We start from the raw sequence: 26,817 nt of genomic DNA on the forward strand, positions 1-26,817 counted from the left end.
TATTATTAACACCTTTACAGTGAGGATATTGACACAAACCAGAAAATCGGTCAATAATTTTGTAAGACCAGAACAAAGCATCCAAAACAGTCAGCCACATTAGCATATTCAAATAAAGGGTACTGTAACTAACGACGGATTAAATAACAAAAAGAAGACAGCCACAAGATTTCCCTATGATCGCCAGCACTTAATAATAATAATAATAATAATAATAATAATAATAATAATAATAATAATAATAATAATAATAATAATAATAATAATAATAATAATAATAAAACTCGAATACCGGTGGCACTTTGATTACTAACGATGTACAGACGCTCATACTTACACATGTGTGCGTATACATGTGTATATATGTGTATATATATACACATACGCACACACATACACACATATATATACATATATGTACATATATATACAAATACACACATACAGTATATATATATATATATATATATATATATATATATATATATATATATATATATATATATATATATATATATATATATATATATATATATATATATAAAAAACAAGGCTTTGAAGTTCAGGGTGCCTTGAAATAATATTCTGCTCATTGCCAATACTAAGAGAGAGAGAGAGAGAGAGAGAGAGAGAGAGAGAGAGAGAGAGAGAGAGAGAGAGAGAGAGAGATATGCATATACATACATATATACATATATAATTACTCAGCTATAAATTATAAAGACAACGTCAGCTAGTTTCAAAATACTTTAAAACGAATGCCTGCACATAGACATAACATATTTACATTACTCTTCTCTGTTATTCAAAACAAAATCTGAAAACGGATTTCCTGTTTTTTTGTTTTGTTTTTCATTAACAAAAATGTACATCGCATAATATGAATTATGCTGATGTAGCATCTGAAAGCATAAACAGGATTCGTTAACATAAAAAAAAAACAGTGCGTTGGTGAGTGAGTACGTATCAGATGTCCTTTAAGTAGAGTACGTAATATTATCACGTACTACAGTATGTGATGGTATTACGTACCTCTGAGTCTCCTGGTATTTTACCACTGATACCATAATTGTTACTGAATATGGACAAGGCTGACGTGAGCTTATAGCTATCAGTTCTATGCCTCGACATCCATTGTGTAAAATCAAGCATTCTTTAATATGCCAGACTTTCCAATATTTAAACTCATATTTTTTGTTATGTCCCAACTACCTCTATTTAAAATCATATATTTTCCACTTGGTTCAGCCTCTGCGATTTAAAATGACATACTTTTCATATGCCTCAACATCCGCGATTTAAAATCATATATTTTTCATATGCCTCAGAATCCCCGATTTAAAATCACATGTGTTTTATGTGCCTCAGCATCCACTGATTTAATATCACATATTTTTTATATGCCTTAGCATTCCCAATATTTAAAAACTCATATATTTTCATATGCCTCGGCATCCCCGATTTAAAATCACATGTTTTTTATATGCCTCAGCATCCCCGATTTAATATCACATTTTTTTATATGCCTCAGCATCCCCGATTTAAAAACATATATTTTTCATATGCCTCGGCATCCCCGATTTAAAATCACATGTTTTTTATATGCCTCAGCTTCCGCGATTTAATATCACATTTTTTTTATATGCCTCAGCATCTTCCATTTAAAATCACATGTTTTTCATATGCCTCGGCATCACCGATTTAAAATCACATATTTTTCATTTGCCTCGGCATCCGCGATTTAAAACCACATATTTTCCGCATTCCTCCTCCTCGCCGAGAGAAAACCCCTCCGGATATTGCTAACTGGCACTGAAACCTACGAGGGCAGTGCCCAGCTTATGAAAATCATCAAACGGCTGACGGTGTTGGACAGCGATGTCTGACGAAGTCTTCCACCGGAAATGAACCATCTTTGGAAACGAGCGGGTGAGCACGTTTCGGAAATTCTACCGGGCGATAGTAAGCACTCGCGATCTATGGAAATTAATTCTAGAAATGCACTGGATTGGCCGTCAGCGGGTTTCGAAGTCTGGCTGAGAGGCGCGGCGCCCCGATAGTGACTCTGGAGGGTCAGTCTGATTTCGAGGGTGCCGAGGGAACTGTGAATTGTCTCCCTTTTCCCTAAGGACTCTTTCGGTGTTAGCTTGGAGCTGGAACCATATAGTGAGTGGAGTTTTGTATATTAGCTTTCTCTTCAGTATTTGCACTAAGGTATGTCAACGAACATCAGATATTGATGTGAATATTTCGCAGTTCGTTTATTGTGAATGAAAGAACAACATCGAGTTTGTTTGTATGTGTGTATGTATATATATATATATATATATATATATATATATATATATATATATATATATATATATATATATATATATATATATACACAGATACATATATATATATATATATATATGTGTGTGTATATATGTGTATGCATGTATATGTATATATACGCGTGTGAAATATACATACGTATATGTATATTTTGTGCATGTGAGAAACGTGCGGAAATGTTTAAGTAAAACAGTGATATTTTTACAGCATAAAAAACATATTCCCAGTATCATATGTTGATAAAACTGTACATAAGTGCCAACAATCGCTCCATTGGGCTCAGCGGCTGAGAATTAAATAAATAGGATTTCTTCTCTCAAATAAATCCCACGTCAAATTCCATTTATAAATTCCGGGGGCATACTATGGTCATGATATTTTTCCTGGACATGTAGTGCAAAGCTTCCATCATTTATCCATTCCTTTACAGATGTGCTATATTTTAACTCTTTTTTGCGTCAGTAAAATGATTTTACCTTACTTCTGTAATTGTTCGTTTAGCCATCTTTTTTTTCTACGTGGTGTATACTTGTTTGACTTGGTCAGTAATTCAAATGTTAATTTTTATTATTTTTTTTTTTAATTCAGGCTTTCCTTTTTAAAGCGGAACTCTCGGCCTCTATACCAATACGAAAACACCTTCTACTTTTTCGACGTTTGACGTTTTTAACATATTTTTAATTCGTTCATTCGAAAATGCCATGACACGCGTTTCGGTAATTCTTCTCTCGATTTGAAGTGAGTCTGTTTTCACAAGTTCGTCGTAATTGTGCGGTTCTTATTTTTTTTTTTTTTTTGTATTTTCCTTATTCAGGCGCATCGTCTCAATATTAATGTGTACACAGATTTCGGTTATTTTTTGCATTTTTTTTATATACAAATTTGAAATAGCCTTTGCGGCAATACTTTATAACGAAAAATCTCATCGTGAGACTTCGGATATTAAGTTATAATATTGTAACTTAATAATGGCATTATTACGCATTTATTCAATTACTGTTATTCCGTTTACCATGACTGAAATCCAATCTTCGCTACTTCTGTATTTGTTTTATCCTATCACAATCCTTGCTGTATTTCCTCGGTATGTGCATCAATATAATCCTAATTCATTAAAGCGTAGAGAAGGATATAGTCAGTCATCCTTCAAAATGGTGATCAATTAGCTATCATAGCCGAAGGTTTCTAAATGCATTAGCTGTTGCAAGATTAGAATATGGTTCCAGATACATCATTTCCCATATCCGATAAGATCTCCAGTATTTTTATCAATAAGGTTTGGTGGTTAACATACACACACACACACATTTATACACATATATATATATATATATATATATATATATATATATATATATATATATATATATATATATATATATATATATATATATATATATATATATATATATATATATATATATATATATATATATATATATATATATATATATATATATTTATATAAGGATCTGCCTTAGTCTACAGGAGTCCTTGAGGAAAGTGAAACTTAAAAATTAAATTCTTCTGTACATGCGAAACCAAAGAATGAAGTAAATGCCTTCTGCATGTAAACAAAGTAAGTTAAGCAGACATTCAACGCTCAAACAAGACGCCTCGGACAACAGCGGGCAAGCAAAGTACTTTGACCTTCCAAAGTGAGCAAACGTCGAAACGACAAAAGTTCAGAACTCGAAAACAAAAACAAAAAGGAGGAGAAGAAGAAGAAGAAGAAGAGTAAGAAGAAGAAGAAGAAGAAGAAGGGGCACGTGATGCCTGGATTGAAGTGGTTCAACGAAATCTAACTAAATCACGTCAGGAGGCTGCTGGACGTGACCAAAGGGGCCTTCCAGTTCTCCCAGAAGGACGTGTTCCCGCCAAAATGCCGTGCCGCGCCAACTTTCCCGCCGACCCAACCGTCACGTACCATTCGAGCGCCCTCATTGGCTCTCCTCAAGATGTGACGTCATTGAGGATAAACGGTTTCCATTGGGAGCTGGAGGGTCAGTGACGTCACTGTAGGGTATTCTGACCATGATCACGCAGTAAGGCTGCTTGGTTGGAAACGATCACGAACCCCAAGGAATTTATGGCTTATCTGGAAAAAAAAAAAATGTTTAACGGACCAGGTTTCTCTCGTGTGCTCACTGATCTACTGTACGTGCAGGAAACGACTTGGGAAAAAAAATGATTCATAGGCACTTATGCATTTAAATCAATGCGGCTTCCTCATTGCCCGATCACGAATGAATGATTTGCTGTATTTATGGCGATTTGCAAACCAACCGAAAACGAAAGGATACTCAAATTTTAAAGGGATCATTTTGTTCTTGATACAAACAACTTCCACTGGAGGAACGCAGATTTTGCGAGGCCTCCCTTTCATACGGTGTTAACTCTGAAAAAAACTTAATTTTGCGAAATTTGTATAAAGTGTTATGGACTGCGCTCTTAAAATGCCGATGGATTGAGGTGCCAGAAATAAATAGAAATAAAAGAGATTAAACATTGTATTTCGACTGTCAGTTGGTGATTTCCAGAGGTCTGTGTAAAAATGTGACTGCTGAGACGGTATGCCATTTTGTGAACCTTGTGGGGTATGCTCCTAATACTTCTTTTACTGCTACACCAGCTGCTTCTGTTGGTGATGATCTTATTTCCAATTTGCGCCAATGACTATTGTTGTTGTTGTCGCTTTAATTAATTGCCAATGCTACTGTCTCGATGTTTTCTCTGAATAGCGGAGCTCTTCTTTACTTCTAAACCCGTCAGTTCTCTTTCCCCTTTATTTCTCGGTCTATTGGTCTCTTCCTCTTTCTTTCTTCAGATTGCGATTTGTTCTTTTTCATCCCTTCTTCTATCCTTTTATCTTCGGTTCTGCCTTCCTCTTTGTTACTGCTGTTAATGCCCCTTTTCTTCCCCTCTCCTCCCATGATTATCCCTAATTCTTTCTTTCGTCTCAGGTGGCTTTTGTTCTGCTGGATTGTTTTCCTCATTATTTGCTTCTCTGTTCGTTTCTGTCCTTCGTTTCATCACCGCGGATATTTTTACTCTTTGCTTGTTCTTCTTCTTTTGGCTCCCCTTATTCATGATAACGTTCTTGCACTCTTTCCTCCAATTTGTTTTGACATCATTCTCTCACGTTCTTTATGTTGTATTATTTTGAACATTGTTATGTTCCTGTTCTTAACATTCATTAGTGCTCTTCTTTATTTATTCATTAGGAAAACTGTCAATTCCGTCTCCCTGATCTTCTATGTTATTGCTGTTATTCATTTTATCATGAACATTTGCATTTTCTTCTCTCTCTTCTGCTCCTCTCTATCCGTCAGCCATGTTCTTATCTTTCTTCCTTTCGTCCTCATGTACTTTATCATTCTCGAATATTTCTTCTTCATCTTTATCAGCGTTCTTCACTCCATCATTATAAACACTGAAATCACCTTTTTTTTCTCTGTTGCATCGCAAATGGACACAAATCAACCAATGACCGATCTCCTTCTCCTGGATATGTATAATAGGCGTTCTCCATTGTCCGCCTCTTCTCCTTTTTGCACTCTCTCATTATCATCTGCGTTCTTCTGTGATGCTTTTCGGAGAATGACCGCGTGGATGCGCGTCGTTCTCTTCTTCTCGTTCATCTCCTGTGTCTCCACCTTCATTATCTCTTCTTCTTCTTCTTCTTCTTCTTCTTCTCCTCCTATTCCTGCCGTCACCGGCGTTGTTCAGCCTCTTCCTCCTCTCATCTTTGTTTTTCCTCGTCCTCCCGACAATTATTCTCGTCACTCTCTTCTCGTTCATTGCCGCATCTCCTCCATCTCTCCTTCGTCTCCACCTCCATCATTTCTCCTCCTCCTCCTCCTCCTCCTCCTCCTGCCGTCAACGGCGTTGTCCTGCCTCTTCCTCCTCTCACCTTTGTATTTCCTCGTCCTCCCTCGAGCCGTGTGTGCAAAGTTGCAGGCATCCGAACGACTCCTGTTGGGCAAGATCGTTGGCTGATTAATTCTGGAGGTGAAAGCCTTCCATTGTTCTTAAATGAGGCCTGTCAATGCGAGGAGTCGTGTTATGACGCAGGTCCTTCGCTTCTGCTCCATTGTCTCTCTCTCTCTCTCTCTCTCTCTCTCTCTCTCTCTCTCTCTCTCTCTCTCGTTAAGTTGAGCGCGCCTCCCTTTTCTCCAGGGGTACCTACCTGCCGATCAATGCTTTGATTTGTATTTTATATATATCTATATATATATGTATATATATTATATATATATATATATATATATATATATATATAATCTGTATATATATATATATTATATATACAGTATACATACATAAATATCCTCTTGTTTATCTAAGAAAGAACAGGGAGAATTATTTTGCATTCTGTTTACAAAGGATGAGACGCTATAGTATCAGTGTGTTGGTTAAGGTATTTTCTAATTTTACAACTTTGATCACTGGACGAAATTACTTGGATTTAAATTAACTAGTTGCATTATGAAATTTCTTATAATCCAAATAGATATAAGAGAAGAAATAAGCTTTGCAACTCGAGCTGGAAGTATACCTGTAAATTATTCACATTAGTTATTCTAAAATATAAAAAAAATGTAGGCTACAAGTAGACAGATTAAAACATATTGTTATATATATATATATACATATATTTATAGATATATATTATACACATGTATATATATATAGATATAAAATATATTATATACATGTGTATATAAGTGTATGTATATATATATAAATATACATGTGTATACATAAATACAATACATATATATATATACAAAAAGAGTAGATAAGTTTGAAAGCTTTTGAAAGTAGGTGTGAGACAGAGTAAGGCTATGAAGATAAATTGGAACCACGACGACAAGAGCGATCACGGTTCATATGGATGGTAGAAGAGTGGAAGCTATACATATAGGTACTTCGGAGTAAATACAGTGAATAATGGCAGGATGAAGGAAGAGGTGTTGCGAGAAAGGCAGAAGGACGTGTGCAAAAGATTATGAAAAGTTTAGAATATCCATGGAAGCCATGGTGGGAATATATGAAAAGACGGTTGAGCCAACTTTCCTTTACGGAAGCGAAGTATTGATGCTGAAAGGAAATGCAAGAAAGAGTTGAAGCCCCTGAGAAGAACTGTTAGTGCGGTCATAAGAATAATCGGAAGGGTAATAAGTGCGGAGATATATACACAGAAGTGAAGATAATGTTAGCTTGATGGAGAGGTTGGTTCAAAGCTTTTTGAGATGGTTTGGTATTGTGGAAGGAATGATTCAGAAGAGTTCCGAGGGGGGAGAACAAAAATCTAGAAAATCTGGGTGTATGGCGTGAATGAGGTACTGGGAAAAACACGATCTATAGGAAGCGTAGTGAATGGCTCAGTGTTTGTAGAGAGTTCGATAAACTGCTAATGATCCTCCTGAATTAGTGTGTGAAGAGGTTAACCAAGGCAGTTTTCTGCACTAGTGATTCAGAAGTTAAAAAATGAGATTTTTCCAACAACTCGCTGACAACAGTTTAAAGAATGATTCCACAGGTAAAATCTTTAATTTTTGATGCTCTAAGGACAAATATTTCACCCACTTATAACTTAGTCATCTTCCACCTGACGTTGTTGAATTAAACATATTCTTCACCTTGTCCAAGAAAGGACAGGACGACTCACTCTTCCGTCCTTGGAAATGTGAAGTCATAAGTTCACACTTTTCAATTCAAAGCCTTTGAATGGAATTTCCCGCTTCGGTTTTACCGATGTTGTAGGCTTTATTCTAGTTCCTCCTTAGTGTGTAAAGCACGGTCATCTCAATGAAGATTAGATGAAGATAACAATTAACAAGTAAAAAATGAGCCGAAGCTTCTTCAGCGCAATCGAGTTTTCTGCACAGCGCATAATCAAGGCCACCGAAAATAGATCTATCTTGCGGTGGTCTCGGTATAATGTTGTATGAGCTGCGGCCCATGAAACTTTAACCACGACTCGGTGGTGGACTATCCTATCGGTGCCAGTAGCACGATTATGGGTATCTTTAACCTTAAATAAAATAAAAACTACTGAGGCTAGAGGGCTGCACTTTGGTATGTTTGATGATTGGAGGGTGGATGATCAATATATCAAATTGCAGCCCTCTAGCCTCAGTAGTTTTTAAGATCCGAGGTCGGTCAGAAAAAGTGGGGAGAGAGAAAAAAGTGCAGACGGACAGACAAAGCCGGCACAATAGTTTTCTTTTCAGAAAACTAAAAATCTATGTTCTAGCGCAGGCCGTGACTAAATGAATATTGTTTAATTATACAGACCTTTCAGCTTCTAAGGTTGCAGAAGGATTAAATCAAGAAAAATGTCGTTTGTTACGAACAATACTGCGATTCCACTTAGTTTGTTACTGAACATCATTGGGTAGCTGGCTTAGTTAAAATAGCCATATTCATTTTGTGAACTCCGCCATTATAACCTTTCTACGCGAGAGATGTAAAAAAAAAAAAATCGAAATTTAATTTAGACAGCTGCGTCTCCAAATTCATATTAAGATATTCAATTATGCGCACTTAACTGGTTGCTTTAGATTACGACGGCCTTATGCCAGCACGGCACCTTGCACGAAAGTGGCTCAAAAGCGGGGAAAGTTGTTAAAGGGGATTAAGAAGCCTGATGTGGGCCTTTGTACTCGAACCTTCCGACCGGGAAGCTTGAACGAAGGCGTTTTATATTTCTTCGGTGCGTCGGTTTGTTAACCGTTTTTAAATTAGTTAAAAAGGAATTTACGCGAAGAAGTAAATTTGCATATTGGGCAAACATTTTAATCGGATCTTGAAGGTTTGTAACTGAATATATTTGTTCTTTATTTTGCCGTTTCGTTTTGAGTAATTTTTACTGGAAAACATATTTTTCTTCCTTAGGAAAGAGCGTCATTTTCATACATAAATCTGACTGATGGAGTAATCTTATTTAGGAAAGAATTTCATTTCCACACATAAATCTGACTGATGGAGAAATCTGACTGATGGAGTAATCTTCCTTAGGAAAGAGCTTCATTCTCACACATAAATCTGACTGATGGAGTAATCTTCCTTAGGAAAGAGCTTCACTCTCACACATAAATCTGACTGATGGAGTAATCTTCCTTAGGAAAGAGCTTCACTCTCACACATAAATCTGACTGATGGAGTAATCTTCCTTACGAGAGAGCTTCACTCTCACACATAAATCTGACTGATGGAGTAATCTTCCTTAGGAAAGAGCTTCACTCTCACACATAAATCTGACTGATGGAGTAATCTTCCTTAGAGAGAGCTTCATTTTCACACATAAATCTGACTGATGGAGTAGTAATCTTCCTTAGGAAAGTCTTCCAGGGAGAGCTTCACTCTCACACATAAATCTGACTGATGGAGTAATCTTCCTTAGGAAAGAGACTGATGGAGTAATCACTCTCACACATAAATCTGACTGATGGAGTAATCTTCCTTAGGAAAGAGCTTCACTCTCACACATAAATCTGACTGATGGAGTAATCTTCCTTAGGAAAGAGCTTCACTCTCACACATAAATCTGACTGATGGAGTAATCTTCCTTAGGAAAGAGCTTCATTCTCACACATAAATCTGACTGATGGAGTAATCTTCCTTAGGAAAGAGCTTCACTCTCACACATAAATCTGACTGATGGAGTAATCTTCCTTAGGAAAGAGCTTCACTCTCACACATAAATCTGACTGATGGAGTAATCTTCCTTAGGAAAGAGCTTCATTCTCACACATAAATCTGACTGAAATCTTCCTTAGAAGAGAGCTGACACATAAATCTGACTGATGTAATCTTCCTTAGGAAAGAGCTTCACTCTCACACATAAATCTGACTGATGGAGTAATCTTCCTTAGGAAAGAGCTTCCAGAGCTTCTCACATAAATCTGACTGATGGAGTAATCTTCCTTAGGAAAGAGCTTCAATCTGACTGATGGAGTAATCTTCCTTAGGAAAGAGCTTCATTCTTCCTTAGGAAAGAGCACACATAAATCTGACTGATGGAGTAATCTTCCTTAGGAAAGAGAAAGTAATCTTTCCTTAGGAAAGAGCACTCACACATAAATCTGACTGATGGAGTAATCTTCCTTAGAGAGAGCTTCTTCATTCTCACACATAAATCTGACTGATGGAGTAATCTTCCTTAGGAAAGAGCTTCATTCTCACACATAAATCTGACTGATGGAGTAAATCTCACTAAATCTGACTGATGGAGTAATCTTCCTTAGGAAAGAGCTTCACTCACACATAAATCTGACTGATGGAGTAATCTTCCTTAGGAAAGAGCTTCATTCTCACACATAAATCTGACTGAGAGAGCTTCACTCTCACACATAAATCTGACTGATGGAGTAATCTTCCTTAGAAAGAGCTTCACTCTCACACATAAATCTGACTGATGGAGTAATCTTCCTTAGGAAAGAGCTTCACTCACACATAAATCTGACTGATGGAGTAATCTTCCTTAGGAGAGAGCTTCATTCTCACACATAAATCTGACTGATGGAGTAATCTTCCTTAGGAAAGAGCTTCACTCTCACACATAAATCTGACTGATGGAGTAATCTTCCTTAGGAAAGAGCTTCATTCTCACACATAAATCTGACTGATGGAGTAATCTTCCTTAGGAAAGAGCTAAATCTGACTGATGGAGTAATCTTCACACATCAACATAAATCTGACTGATGGAGTAATCTTCCTTAGGAAAGAGCTTCACTCTCACACATAAATCTGACTGATGGAGTAATCTTCCTTAGGAAAGAGCTTCACTCTCACACATAAATCTGACTGATGGAGTAATCTTCCACAGGAAAGAGCTTCATTCTCACACATAAATCTGACTGATGGAGTAATCTTCCTTATGAAAGAGCTTCACTCTCACACATAAATCTGACTGATGGAGTAATCTTCCTTAGGAGAGAGCTTCATTCTCACACATAAATCTGACTGATGGAGTAATGGTGTCCTACTTTCGCGCGTAGCGTCGTCAGAAAACGTAGGAGAATCTTCATGGCGTTGAATATTTCGATCACGTATGCTTATGTGTACGTATATGAATACACATGTACGTAGGCCTTTGTTCTCACTGACACATCACCAAACCAAGGACGAGGAAATGTCATATATAACCGTGTGATTAATACTCATATTTCGACATGCTAACTGCTTACGCGAGCGAAACATTCATATGCTTTTAGGAACAGTTTATTATAGAAATATTTTGGCCATAAATAATGATAACCTTAACGAAAAGTGGCTGCACGAGTCGAATACAAAAAAATATATATTTTCTCGGACACGACTCTGTCACTCTTACACGGAGATAAGCTTTTGTTTCAAAATACCGAGGTGCAAGAGTGAGAGAAGACTCTCTCTCTCTCTCTCTCTCTCTCTCTCTCTCTCTCTCTCTCTCTCTCTCTCTCTTAGTCCAAGCTGTTGTCAAGCCAAGGAAATGGGTCAAGTGAGGAAAAGAGTGAGCGAAGTCTCTCTCTCTCTCTCTCTCTTTTCTGTGCTTGATGTTTTGGATAAAACTGAAACCCTAATACCGTCGACCTTCGACGGAAGGCCTGAATGACGCACAAAGAACCTGTAAAGCTTTGTGTTTATAATATATATATATATATATATATATATATATATATATATATATATATATATATATATATATATACATACATACATATATATATATATACGTCCGTGTCTAGGTTGCAAAACTTTCGACCAAATGACTCCGTATTCGGAGCCAGAAATGTGTGACTGATAACTCAATAGACGTGTAGATCATTATATGAAACACTAGAGCCAACGTGTAAAGAAATCAATTAAGAACATGACCAAATTCAACACTCGTGGAACACAGCAATTTCTGGCCATTTTCATACAAACGCAATAACACGAAGAGGCAAATCAATCTAATGTTTTCTTTTGAGAGAACAGTCATCAAAACGTTCATACCCACAAACTTAATACACGTACAAGCAGAGATAGACGAAATAGACGCCATTAAGTAGTGACATCTAGCGGCGTGAGCGGAAATCACACATTCGAGGCAATCGCCAAACAGCCCAGAACGGAAACAGAGTCTTAAAAAAGGTTTTTGACGTTACCAGGACAAAACAGTTTTTTAATGGCCGGTGAACCATTCGCTTACGCTACTAATGCACCGGACGGGAAAAGAAAATTGATGATAAAACTAAAGAGGAAATAGCAAAATCAGGATCAGTAGATTTATTATTATTATTATTTATTATTATTATTATTATTATTATTATTATTATTATTATTATTATTATTCAGAAGATGAAACCTATTATATGGAACAAGCCCACCACAGGGGTCACTGACTTGAAATTCAAGCTTCCAGAGAATACGGTGCTCATTAGGAAGAAGTAAGAGGAGGTAAAGGAAAATACAGAAAGACAGACCTCGCTTATTAAAAAAGAAAAAAAAATAATAAACTAATAAATAGACAAAAACGTATTAAAGCGCATGGAGAATAGCATCTAATGCATCGCGTTGTACTTCAAACTGGAAGGACGTAAGACTTACTGACAGTTAAGGAAAAGGCTTCAACTGTACATTAGATGGTAAATTTCACTGAAGTCTAATGGAAACGCCCCTCCCCCCTCCCCCTCACAACATCTCCCCCCCCCCTCTCTCCAGAGGAAACTGAAAGGAAAATCAAGAGGGAGGAAAGGAGAATGAGAGAGTGAGAGAGAGAGTGTGTGTGAGAGGGAGACCGGAAGGGGAAGGCTCTTAAGAGATTAAGGAGGAGAGATTTTCGTCTTAACAAATTCAACAGTTAGGGGAAGAGAGCCTGTAGGGGTTTGAGAGAGAGAGAAAGAGAGAGAGAATAAAATCGATATTCTAGAAGAGAGAGAGAGAGAGAGAGAGAGAGAGAGAGAAACCACATCCTAACGAACTCTAAGGGAAGACAGAGGTACAGCCAAGAGGTGACAAAATTTAGTACTTGATAGTCTGTCAGAATGGGGTAGATTTATAAACACGAGAATGCAGTAGGTATGAGAAAGTAACCATTAATTGGCATGGAGTATGGTGTATGCATACACACGATCGCGCACGCACACACACACACACACACACACACACATATATATATATATATATATATATATATATATATATATATATATATATATATATATATATATATATAATCTTTATATATATGTACATATACATTTATATATATACATGTATATATATATAAAATATATATATATATATATATATATATATATATATATATATATATATATATATATATATATATATATATATATATATATATATATATATATATATATGCCACTGCTGACCACTGAATTAGGTACCGGGAAGCGAGTTGACTGTGGTGCCCCTAGAACCATCAACTCTGAGGGATGAAGGCAATTGCTAAAAAAAATAGATAGGTTGAGGGGCAGATAGATAGGCAGAGAAATAGACAGGTTAATAAAGGTTACATTCAGCTGGTTACAAAACAAGAGAAGAGAATCTGTCTGTTGCTACAGCGATCAATAAAAGGAAAAAATTTTATTACTCACTTTCAACTAAAGAGGAAATTACTTTTCATTTTCTCATTTAACATTTTCTTTTGCTTTGTATGAAAGAATAGAGAGATTTAACACTGACATTGATATGAGATTCCAAATTTGTTCCCTGGTTTTAAGGCTGACGGAAGAAAATGGAACTATGTTCTAAAAGATTTGCTTGTTTGGAACAAGTAGGAGAAGGAATTTCTCACCCATTTATCGTATATATATATATATATATATATATATATATATATATATATATATATATATATATATATATATATATATATATATATATATAGAGAGAGAGAGAGAGAGAGAGAGAGAGAGAGAGAGAGAGAGAGAGAGATGAACGAATTTGTTGCGGAGGTTTAATTATGAGAAGGAAATTGTATAACTCGATCAAAGTGACAGAAAAGGACTAATAGCTATGACATTCCTTGAGAAAAAGAGAGAAGTTATCTAATATCTGGTTTGTGTATGTGTCTGTGTGAGAGAGAGAGAGAGAGAGAGAGAGAGAGAGAGAGAGAGAGAGAGAGAGACTCTGTTATTAAAGGTTCTGACAATAATACGGTGAACAGAATGTACGGCATCGGAAGCGACTGTTCTTATAAATGAAATATGTTAAAGATGAATTTTGAAAATTTTGGATTTTTATCCAAAAATAACGGTTAAGGGGTTAGATAAGTATATACAGCTGTTAACACAAAAATAAGCTATGTATATACATATATATATATATATATATATATATATGTTTGTGTGTGTTTGTGTGTATGTATGTGTATATATATATATATATACACACACACATACACACACACATATATATACATATATATATATATATATATATATATATATATATATATATATATATATATATATATATATATATATATATATATATATATATATATATATATATATATATATAAATATATATATATTGAAAGACAAATGACACAAAATAACAAACCATTGAAAATTTTTATATGAAAAGCCCAAAAGAAGTAAAAAACTTAATACTTGAAGGAGCCGTCAGAAAGAAATTGAGATGTTTCTTAAAATATCAAATAAAAATTCTTCAGCGAAATCGCCATCGATTACTTTACAAAACGTTGGCATTTATTTCCCGCAAAACGTTACTATCAGTTGGCTGCTTTTGTTAACTTAAAGACTTAATTTAACATCAGCATTGTCCTCTTAATTCCTTTTATTTAAAAGCTACAAAACTATTACAGTTATAGACTCGGCAATTACATTATTTTATCAACATCAACAGCAACAACACAAATAATAATAATAATAATAATAATAATAATAATTTCATAATTATTATTTTATTAATATTATTATTAATACTGGCATTCAAATTTGGTAAAATCCGCTGATCATAAATAAGCAAGAATACAAATGACAAAAATCAAAGAATCAGAAGCCAAGCACCGAGATAGAAGGTTGACGGAGTAACTCCAAAAGAATCACTCCCATATAATAAATATTATTTTCTGTCTTTTGTGGAGAAAAAGGTTGTTGTTTATTTATTTGCCTTTTGAAGTCCAGGACGTATCTATGTCTGTCTTTCTTTGTGTGAAATCGTCCTCTTTTTTACTGTCGGCTAGACCCCCTTAACCCCCCCTTCCCGACCCCCCCCTAAAAAAAATGTCGGCTTTGCCCAAGCCAATCAGACTATGGAACGTTTGCCCCGACTCTCTTCTTCTCCATCCAACGCCAACCTCCGCTTCTTCCCAATTCCCTCATTCTCGACTTGGACGCATGCCAACAGGTGAAAGAAATAAATCATTCTGATATGTTTTTCCCGTCTATTATCCCCAGTCTTCAGGGATCGAACTTCAATAAACTGTAAAGCAAGTTAAAGATCCATCTTTGTTCGTTTCTGTAAACGAGGGGAAACAAATACAACGTCACACTGAAGACGAAGTCAGAGTACAGGTATGAATGCGAACGTGGTGTCCATAAGGCTTAGATCATATAATAAAGCATCAGTTGGTTGAGGGAAGCGAGAGGAGGAGGAGGAGGGAGGGGGGTGAAAATAAGAGCTGGGGGCGGGGAGAGGGGGTGAGTTTGTGTTGGGGAGGCGCAGAGCGGGGGATGAGCCCCTCTACGAAGGCATTGGCACGAATCCCGACCGCTTTATGACCAGCTGAAGTCAAATCACTGGCCATGTTCAACTTTCAATTGTGACGCCTCGTGGTACGACTCGCAGAGAGAGAGAGAGAGAGAGAGGAGAGAGAGAGAGAGAGAGAGAGAGAGAGAGAGAGAGAATACATTCAAATGTAACAGAGAGAAGATACTATAAAATGTACGACAAATACATGCATGCAAACCCATACATATACATATATATATATATACATATATATATATATATATATATATATATATATATATATATATATATATATATATATATATATATATATATATATATATATGTGTGTGTGTGTGTGTGTATATATATACATATATATATGGTTTATATAATATAATATAATATAGAGAGAGAGAGAGAGAGAGAGAGAGAGAGAGAACCAAAGCAAAAGACAGAGCCTAAAAGAGAGAAATAAGCACTGGTAAAAGTCACAGGCAAACAGGCTATTAAATTAGATAGAGAAGCAGAAAAAGAGTAGTTCAATATACTTTTCATCACCTTTAATTTTAAAATGGGTCTTAAGCAACATACTTTATTGAACGACGTAATAAACCAAGTAAGTTCGCCCTTTTGTAAATAAACAAACAGACAATGACACAGAAATTTAAAAAAAGTAAATTTGGTCCTTAATTCAGAATTATCATTAAAAACTTGTTATTTTTCTTCGCATTTTGTTTTATTTAAGTGTCTGAATTCTGGCGGGGAGCAAATTTCTACCTAGCGGTTTTCATCAAGTTTTTCACGTTCAAACATTGAAAGTTTTCGCCGAACATTTATTTGTTTGGTTTCTCCTTTTTTTCAGAAGCCTATTTAAATATATCTGTTATTACCTGAAAGTCCTGTAAATATACACAAGACGAACATCTAAGAGTTCTGTTACGATGACGAGAATAAAAAGCACTTAACAAACTAGAAATCTATAGAGATTTTGCCAAAATAAAAAAATTATTATAAGTTCTTGGGGTCAAAATGATACTTCCAGAAACATCATTTTTTCCCTGCAAGTGTCATGAGTAATGCCAAGTATGTTAACAATGATTCTTCCCTTAATGATAACAGGTATTTATCTCCTTTTGTTTAAGGATCAAGCTCCTTGAATATTTCTGTTGGTCAATACGGGAAAAAGTTTTTTTTTTTTTATAGACTTAGCAGTAAACTTAACAATCGGAATTTGCGCATCTTGTTCATTGCAAGATTCTTGGATACTTTCATTCATGCCAACAATTTGAAATCGACCTTTATTAGGATTTTCGTGATCTTAGATCTTACTTTTCTCAAACATTGTTTGTGGAAATACTTTAACTGATTTTTACATTTGAAAATTCGCCAGCACTATTAAGCAAGAGAAAATGCTTATGATCTTTAATACCCGGAATGTTTCACGCGATTTGGTCGTTGCAATTTTTTTTTAATATATCTACATCAATTTTCTCTCTCCTCCTTGGCTCAATTTCGAAACAGTTCTGTTATATGAATTTTGGAAGCAGCTGACTTTGTTGCCACAGTTTTTAATACAGTTTTATTTACATGTTTTACTGTTTTTTTTTTTTTTAAAGAAACCTATAGAGGCTTTCTAGCCAAAGAATTGTATTCGCCTTTAGAAACACTAAATAACAAACAATTTCCTATTTAAAATTTCGCCACAATTCTACACGCATAAAAGATTGTCCGTCGAACATTAAATGAGCTGTGGGAGAAACAAGTAAGAAATGCGCAGAAGTTTCTCCGGCCCAGTCGAGTTTTCTGTACAGCGTATAATACTGTATGAAACTCTAAACCGCGGCCCATGAAACTGTCAGCCACGGTCCGGTGATGGCCTGTGTTGTTGGCACCTATAGCGGTGCCAGACGCACGATCATGGCTAAATTTAACCTTAAATAAAATAAAAACTACTGAGGCTAGAGGGCTGCAATTTGGTATGTGTGATGATTGGAGGGTGGATGATCAACATACCAATTTGCAGCCCTCTAGCCTCAGTAGTTTTTAAGATCTGAGGGCGGACAGACAAATTGCCATCTCAACAGTTTTCTTTTACAGAAAACTAAAACCAGTCACTGACAATATGTTCAATATCTTGTTCTGTGCCTGTCATCACCTTATCATCTGTTACTAGACATCTATTTTCATATTTTCCAGGATTCTTTATTCTTTATTATCTTATCAGTTTTATGTCTGTCTGTTTCCCACCTGACTTCCTCGTCACGTTCAAACAGTTGGAATTGTTAATATAGCCTTTATATTTCTTTATGATTTGTCTCAGCTGCAGCGGGAATCTATTCAGGATATTTATTTATGATAAAAATTCAATATCATTTCAACTTTTCACATTCATATAGCCTAGCTATATATAAAAAAAAAAAAAATATATATATATATATATATATATATATATATATATATATATATATATATATATATATATATATATATATATATATATGTATATCTATATAATTATATATATATACAGAGAGAGAGAGAGAGAGAGAGAGAGAGAGAGAGAGAGAGAGAGAGAGAGAGAGAGAGAGAGAGAGAGAGATAAATCCCTGAGCCTGTTGATTCATTGTCGAAAACTCGTCCAAGGAGAAAAGATAACTGAGGTAAACCTGGATAAGATACATCCTTTGGACTTGTCATCTCACTTTACTTGTGCTCATGTACTGAGCAGAATCTTATCTGATGCGCAAACAAGTTTCAATGGATGGACTCCCTCCTTATTTATCTATCCATTTCTGTGTTTACGTTCCTCATTTTCTTTTATTTATATATATATATAAAAAGTTTTTTTTTTTCCTTTCATTACTTCAAAAGAATTTGCCAAGTCACACGATGGCGTCTCTGTACGACATCGTGAAAAGCATAATTCTTGTGTTAGATTTGATCACCTGAGAGAGAGATTTCCGTTTTGATGATAATGATTTTCTCTACTTTTCAAGCCATATGTACATGTATGTGCTTTTACATACATATGATATCTTGGTATACATGATCGTAAAACATAAAATAAACAACCAAAAACACACACACCCACATAACATATATATATATATATACATATATATATACATAAATATGATATATATGTATATATATATATATGTATATATATATATATATATATATATATATATACATATATATATATATATATATATATATATATATATATATATATATATATATATATATATATATATATATATATATATGCTGTGTTTGAACAAACAAATGATACAGAACAAATTCCGAGTTATTAGCATAGATGTTGCGCGTATTTGAAAAAGTACAACATCTCTTTCTTTTACCGCTACAAATTCGCCTGGAAGCGAAAAACAAGACAATTGACACCTTGTTCACTGTATGATCCAATTTCAAAAAGTAATCAATAATAAATAAAATTTTTAAAAGTTTTCTCCCGTTCTTGTTGTACTCAACGCGTCTTGTCTTAAAGACGACACTGACAGCAACTGCGGCAAAAGTAAGATCAGTAAGTTAAGTATTTTGTCGCACTTATCTCCCCTCGCGAAAATCGTCACTCCCTCTAAAATCACGTATCCCACCGGGGCCACCCCACCCACCCTCGTCAATAACACGCTTTTATGGGCCGCGTGTTGGATCATTTGGCCTATCATTGAAATTGGTCACCCTCACAACCAGATGGCGTTACCGTTACATCAACTACGAGGCAGTTGCCGATCTCCCTTGACCATGATCTTTTCCCCTCGGAAAATTTGGCTTTAATCCGTAAAGTGCTTGAGATTGAGAAACTGAACTGAATGGACCTGAAAAGAAATTAGGCGTATCCTTCTCAGGAGTATTTTTGTGAGGAGACGCTCACGAGAGCTGCGTTAACATGAGATGCGACAACAATAACGGTGTCAATAAACAGGGAATGTGCAGGATATTCATTGCTATATAATAGTGCCATTCATTCGAGAGGGCTTTCCCCTATACGCATACCGCGTCCGGGTTGCCTGTTGAGCTGTGCTTTGTAAGTATTTTTTGCACAATAAATTGTTTCTTCTTCCGTCTATTTCTACGGCAAATTCTCACAAGACAGAGCCAACGAGTCTTGGTGGCCTAGAAAACTGTTTTAGTCGTATCGACCTATAAATAATCTGTTTCAGTTTAAGAATACTCTAGAGTCCATCCCAGGTTTTGGCTCCAAAAATCCTTAGTACCATTTTGATGGCCTGCAAATCTTAGTTCTTAGGACTCAACGAAGAACGTTTTCTAGAATCTGCTAATCCCCACCGCCAAGCAGGTCCATTTATCTGTTTCTTTGTTTGTTAGCAAAGGTGGGCCTCGTGATTAGGTTTCTGGGAGAGATTCGGATCTGCAAAGGGACCTGGGGCGGGTGGAAAGGGGTTCTCAAATTGCTCAGCTCTTACTACACCAGGAATTAGGTCTGTGATCTCCAACTCTTAAGGTCAGAGGTAAAAAAAAATTGCTGTTTTCAAATGTTGCTGCTTTTTCCAGGTTCTCACTAGCAGTTATTTTCCAAATTTAGGTTACATAAGTTTCTAATAGCATCAAGTAATTATATAACTTTACATACAACGAAAGTTTCCGGTGTTCATTGCAGGTCACTTTCCAAAGCCTGTTTAAACTTAGTGTCTATTGAAGTTTTCAATGTTCAACAAAGGCCATTTTCCCTCAACTACCAAAACTTACTTTAAAAGTCCCGGCCTTTTATTTTTCAAAATTCGTAGCTCGCATGAGCATGCTATTGACTGTACTGTACATTACGTCTTTTCAAGGCTCTTCTTCGAGTCATTTCCGCGTGTCATTGTCATCTGCGCGTTTAGCACTTTTCACATTCTCGGAATCTTGACTCTTCTCGGCTGACGTTTCCTCGAGTAACTGACGCTCATCTCCAAGAACACTTGACCAATTATTTCTAACAACGGTTCCTTTATCTGTTCCCACAGGTTGCCCCGGTGACACCACTGCATGCAGTAAAGGGGTAAGACTTATTCGTTGTTCAAACTTTCAACCGTCCTCATTGGACGGGTTGGTATCGTTCTCGGCTAGCACTCTGCTGGGCCCGCGTTCGACTCTCCGACCAGCCAATGAAGAATTAGAGAAATTTATTTCCGGTGATAGAAGTTCATTTCTCGGTATGATGTGGTTCGGATTCCACTATAAGCTGTAGGTCCCGTTGCTAGGTAACCAATTGGTTTTAGCCACGTAAAATAAGTCTAATCCTTCGGGCCAGCCTAGGAGAGCTGTTAATCAGCTCAGTGGTTTGGTTGAACTAAAGTATACCTAACTTGTTCATACTTTCAAATTATATAGAAAGGATCAGATTTAAGAAGAAATCTTTCAGAATGGTGTCTTGCGCTCATACATTTCTATTGTGGTAAAAAACAAGAGCTTCGAAATCAAAATGAAAAGTATATATTGTTTATAGCAAATTTTAAATTCAAAGAATTCAGGTCTTTCTACTGGTGGTCTTTTGGCCAAATTTTAAGACGTACCCATAGTATTATACACTGAAACTTGTTTAGCATATTACTACCTGGTCTAATTTAGTTTTCAAAAGCATTAACCTCACGTCAAAAGACGTACGCGACATACCGAAGTATAATTTGCATTTCTGATCACGAGGAGCTCACGCTAGTAAGATAAACTCTCAATATGATAATTTACTGTTTTCTAATGTGGTATTACCGTATGATACGGACGAAGTAAAGAAACGTTGCAAATTCGAAATGTGGACAGTTTTCTTAGTGTGTCGCCTGGTCCCGTAGGATCGGTCACCATTTTGCCTGGTGGCTTCCATTACAAGCGTAGCCATATCGCCTTCACATATTCACGAACATTCGCATTAATTACAAGAAAATGTATATGTAATATATAAATAAATATATATATACATATACATATATAAATATATATATATATATATATATATATATATATATATATATATATATATATATATATATATATGTATGTGTAATCTAAACTTATGCTGTTTCGGAATTCATGAGTACAAGGTATTTATTAATTTGACTTCAAGCCAGTTTTCAACAGCCATTGTTCTTAGATGGCAATCTATAAAACCCATTTAATTACTATCAGTCATTTGTGTGACGCAAGCTTTTCCATCCCCTCAGACAGTCCGGAACACGCCAAAAATGTAAAACAAGATGGCTGACCCACACAATTCCCAAGATGTCTAATGAAGAACCATTTTATGACATGCATTCCCTGTAATATAGAGACACAATAAAATTACGTTTATTATTAAAAAGAGCTCCACGCACTATCAAGACAGAAATAAGAGTAAGACGAGAAGAAATGCGAAAATAAAGCTGATGCAAAGAAAATGAAAAAGATTCTTTTTCGGTAGCATGGATGAAGTCTCAGACTTATAAATATATATATGAAAAATTTCGTTATTTGAAGCAAGCAAAGTTACGCCGGCACTGAGGATCTCTTTTTTTTTTTTTTTATTTATTCATTTTTGTGCAGGATTGGGACGGTACGTGAGGCTTGCAACCTCATCCGAAAATCAAATGCATTTCACCGGAAGGTTCTCACCTTCTTAGTCCATCGCCTTACCTGAGAGACGAAACTACGCGCGGTTGTATTTATTCATATACAATAAATGAAAAAAAAAAATATATATATATATATAAAAATATATATATTTATCTATATATAAATATATATATAAATATAAATATAAACACATATATATATATATATATATATATATATATATATATATATATATATATATATATATATATATATATATATATATATATATATATATATATATATATATATATATATATCCTCCGTGGAAACAAGAACAGCAAAAGTTTTCTGTTAGAGTTAAAGAGTCACTATAATTGACTTATATATAAGTAAGGGCGTATAACCTGTTAAATATACTGATGCTGAAAAGTAAAAAAATAGATCTTCTCTCTCTCTCTCTCTCTCTCTCTCTCTCTCTCTTCTAACCTATTGTTCACATCATTATGCTTGTTCAGGTTTCCCTCTTTTGTATTCCCCTCTCCCTGTCCCTCCGGGCCAATCAATTCCCCTCTCTTACAAACACTTCCTTTAATCTATTTATTACCCTTTTCAGCACTACAGAGACCCCTTCTCTCACGAGAGAGAGAGAGAGAGAGAGAGAGAGAGAGAGAGAGAGAGAGAGAGAGAGAGAGAGAGGATCTATTTTTTACTTTTAAAGATCAGGATACTTAGGAAATTATACACCGGTACTGATTCATAAATTCATTGTAAATATTCTTTAACTTTAAAAAGCACAAAACCTTATCTAATCCCATTTTCTCTTCTGGACCACACCATCTCAAGCTATTCCGATCCTTCCTTTTGCCAATGCGAACCATTTTGATGTTTCTCTGCATATTTACTTTCACCGTGGGAACACAAGAACAGATACACATTTATATATACAAAATTATATATATATACATACATACTGTATTTATATATATTTATTTATTTTAACTGAGGCTCACTCCACTTTAAGAAACGACGTGGCTACTGCAATTTTCCTTGATTTGAACTTCCCCGTCTCTGTGCCCACCGATATGGATAGAATGGATCTATAAATAGCGCCCTAATGATATTCTTCTATATGGAGTTCAATTTGTTATTGCTAAGTGGGGGACTACTAATGAATTCACGCCACCTCAAAATTTCTGTTATAACAAGTTGTCTCGTTTGCGTGTGTTTGTGTGAGAGAGAGAGAGAGAGATAGAGAGAGAGAGAGAGAGAGAGAACTGACAATCATGAACTCTAGACACAAACTAGATCAGAGGCGATACTAAGCCTTTATCATCACGAATCTTCTATTTCCGTGAACCCCAACTATTATAATTTTCTCTTTCATTAACGGCGGATTTATCACTTTTTTCCCTTCGTCCTTCTTCTCCTTATTCTCTTCGAGCCTGGCCTACATATAGACTTGAGGTTGCCCGACCCTTCGGCCTCCACATCCAGAAACGAATAACAAATGATTTTGATTTCGCCCAAGACGGACAAAAGGTCTGCCGCCATTTTGAAAGGTCGATTTTGCTAGTGTTGCAAATCTACGAACACGTTAACGGCTGTAACTAGTTTAAAGGTCATAACTCACAGGTTAGTAAATAATTATGTACGAGGAATAAACAATAAATAAATAAATCTTAAATAAATAAATAGATAAATGAATAAAAATTGACGCTGGTACAAAATAGAGAAAACTCGAGGATCACACATTGCTTCGTGACACAGCATTTACCAGGAAATGCTCCATCTCGTTCTAAGCTTTTTACTGGTTAAGAGAGTGACTTGAATGAACTCGGTACTGACTCAAAAGCATACGCGCGTGCGCATTCAAGTGTGTGTGTGTGTGTGTGTGTGTGTGTATATATATATATATATATATATATATATATATATATATATATATATATATATATATATATATATATATATATATATATATATATATATATATAATATAAATACATATATATATATATAATATATATATTTTATATATATATATATATATATATATATATATATATAAATATATATATATATTTCATATTATATATATTTTGTAATTATATACTTTCCTTTAAATGGAGTTGACTCCAGAGAGATTGGCAAAATATTAGTCACTCCGACATTCATACCACAACGAATGGATCAGGGATGAGCCTCTTGTGCAGAGAATTTCCCCACCCTTACCCTGCAAACAAACGCTATGTCATTTACTCCATCTTGCAAGCATACTCTCGCTTTTTCCTAGATAGTAATCCCATTTTCTCTTCTGGACCACACCATCTCACATCCGTTAAGTGAGAGAGAGAGAGAGAGAGTGTGTGTGTGTGTGTGTGTGTGTGTGTGTGTGTGTGTGTGTGTGTGCAAGTGTGCCTGTCTGCATTTATGTATTAATGTGCGTATGTTTCAGTGTATGAAGGTTCTTCGTTGGGAAAGTGGGTTTCGTTCTCAGCTAGCACTCTGCTGGCCGCGAGTTCGAATCTCCGACCGGCCAGTGAAGAATAAGAGGAATTTATTTCTGGTGATAGAAATTCATTTCTCGCTATAATGTGGTTCGGATTCCACAATAAGCTGTAGGTCCCGTTGCTAGGTAACCAATTGGTTCTTAGCCACGTAAAATAAATCTAATCCTTCGGGCCAGCCCTAGGAGACCTGTTAATCAGCTCAGTGGTCTGGTTAAACTAAGATATACTTAACTTTTTTTTTTTCAGTGTATGTGTTTCCACGTGCATGAGTGTCGAAAATGTGTACATACTGCCTGCTGAATTTAATTTTCAAATAAATACGGGGAAGCGAACGTTTGCAAACATTTGCAAATATGCACGAAAACTGAAATATGACTCGCATCGTGCACGTAGCTGTGTGCACACAGGGAATATGACCAGTCATTTAAACATATGCAGGTATGTGGAAATTCGAATCAGAATTATTTTCCACTACCAATATAGGAAAACACAGACATACATACATTTTGATAAGGATTATCATTGGGATTAATGCTGTTTAGTGAGCAGCCACCTATTAAAAGAGTAACACTAGTTCCAGTATCACCGCCTTCTTTTGAATAATAATAATAATAATAATAATAATAATAATAATAATAATAATAATAATAATAATAATAATAATGATACATTAAAAGTGATGGAGGAATTTTAAGATGTTCCCTAAGAATATGTGTATATTCTGTATGAAAAATGATGAAGTATTATTTTATTAAGTTGAATGAATTACTCCCGTATAATGCTATTTGCTGATAAACGTTCAAACCCATTTTCTTTAAAATTACACAATATTCAGTTTTGGAAATAAATGAAAGGGAAATAAATTACACTGATGAATTACATACTTAAATCATAAAATATCCTCAAGCCTTCATAATATAAGACTGTTAAAGCACTAAAATGTACGTAGAATCATTCACGATATAGCGAAACTCTTAACCGTAATTTCAAATACATAAAAAAACACATTTCAAAATCCTGCAATACATTTCAAAGCGAACCGAATAAAAAAAAACCTGCGGACACTCACAAAAGAAAACACGCACACACAAAAAATCGTAAAAAAAAAAAAATAAATAAAAATACAAAACAAATACAATCGTTGCAACTTCCCGACCCAACTCTCCCTCGTAACAGCGGCTCGTCCCAAAATGCAATTTGATTCAGGGCCAGGCAGGGATGGAGAAAAGCCCAGGCTATTCCCTTTAATATTCAAGAGGAAAGAAACACAGTGAGGCCGAGTGTTGGTCCTCTCGTTTAAAGCATCTACACGTCCGCCCGCTCAAGGTTTTTCGTGAGGGTGCATATATGTATGTATGTATGTATGTATGTATGTACAGTATGTGTGTATGCAGTAAGTATGTATATATATATACATATTAATAGTATATATATATATAAATAGTATATATATATATATATATATATATATATATATATATATATATATATATATATATATATATATATATATATATATAAATGGATGCGTATCTGTGTGTGTGTGTGTGTATGTTCCAGCATAACTCTGAAACGAATTGAGCAATTTAAACCAAACTTGGTATACGTATGACTTACTAACTGGAAAAGAATACTGTGGAGTAAGACATCACTACCACTAAAGGGCACCAAAGGGGGTGGGGGTGGGAAGGGCTTCCCTTAAATGGGGCTGGTTCTG

General features: G+C 35.3%; 1 protein-coding gene across 1 annotated transcript in view; it reads left to right on the forward strand.

Annotated features, from left to right (window-relative positions):
- LOC136852464 (single-minded homolog 1-like) overlaps window positions 1-26,817 on the forward strand; it is a 136,158-nt gene that overhangs the window by 4,385 nt on the left and 104,956 nt on the right. Inside the window, 1 exon segment of the mRNA XM_067127105.1 lies at window positions 21,030-21,064. The gene's annotated coding sequence lies outside the window, so the exon portion shown is untranslated.

The sequence above is a fragment of the Macrobrachium rosenbergii genome, chromosome 25, assembly GCF_040412425.1.
Source record: "Macrobrachium rosenbergii isolate ZJJX-2024 chromosome 25, ASM4041242v1, whole genome shotgun sequence".
Classification (NCBI taxonomy): Eukaryota; Metazoa; Arthropoda; class Malacostraca; order Decapoda; family Palaemonidae; genus Macrobrachium; species Macrobrachium rosenbergii.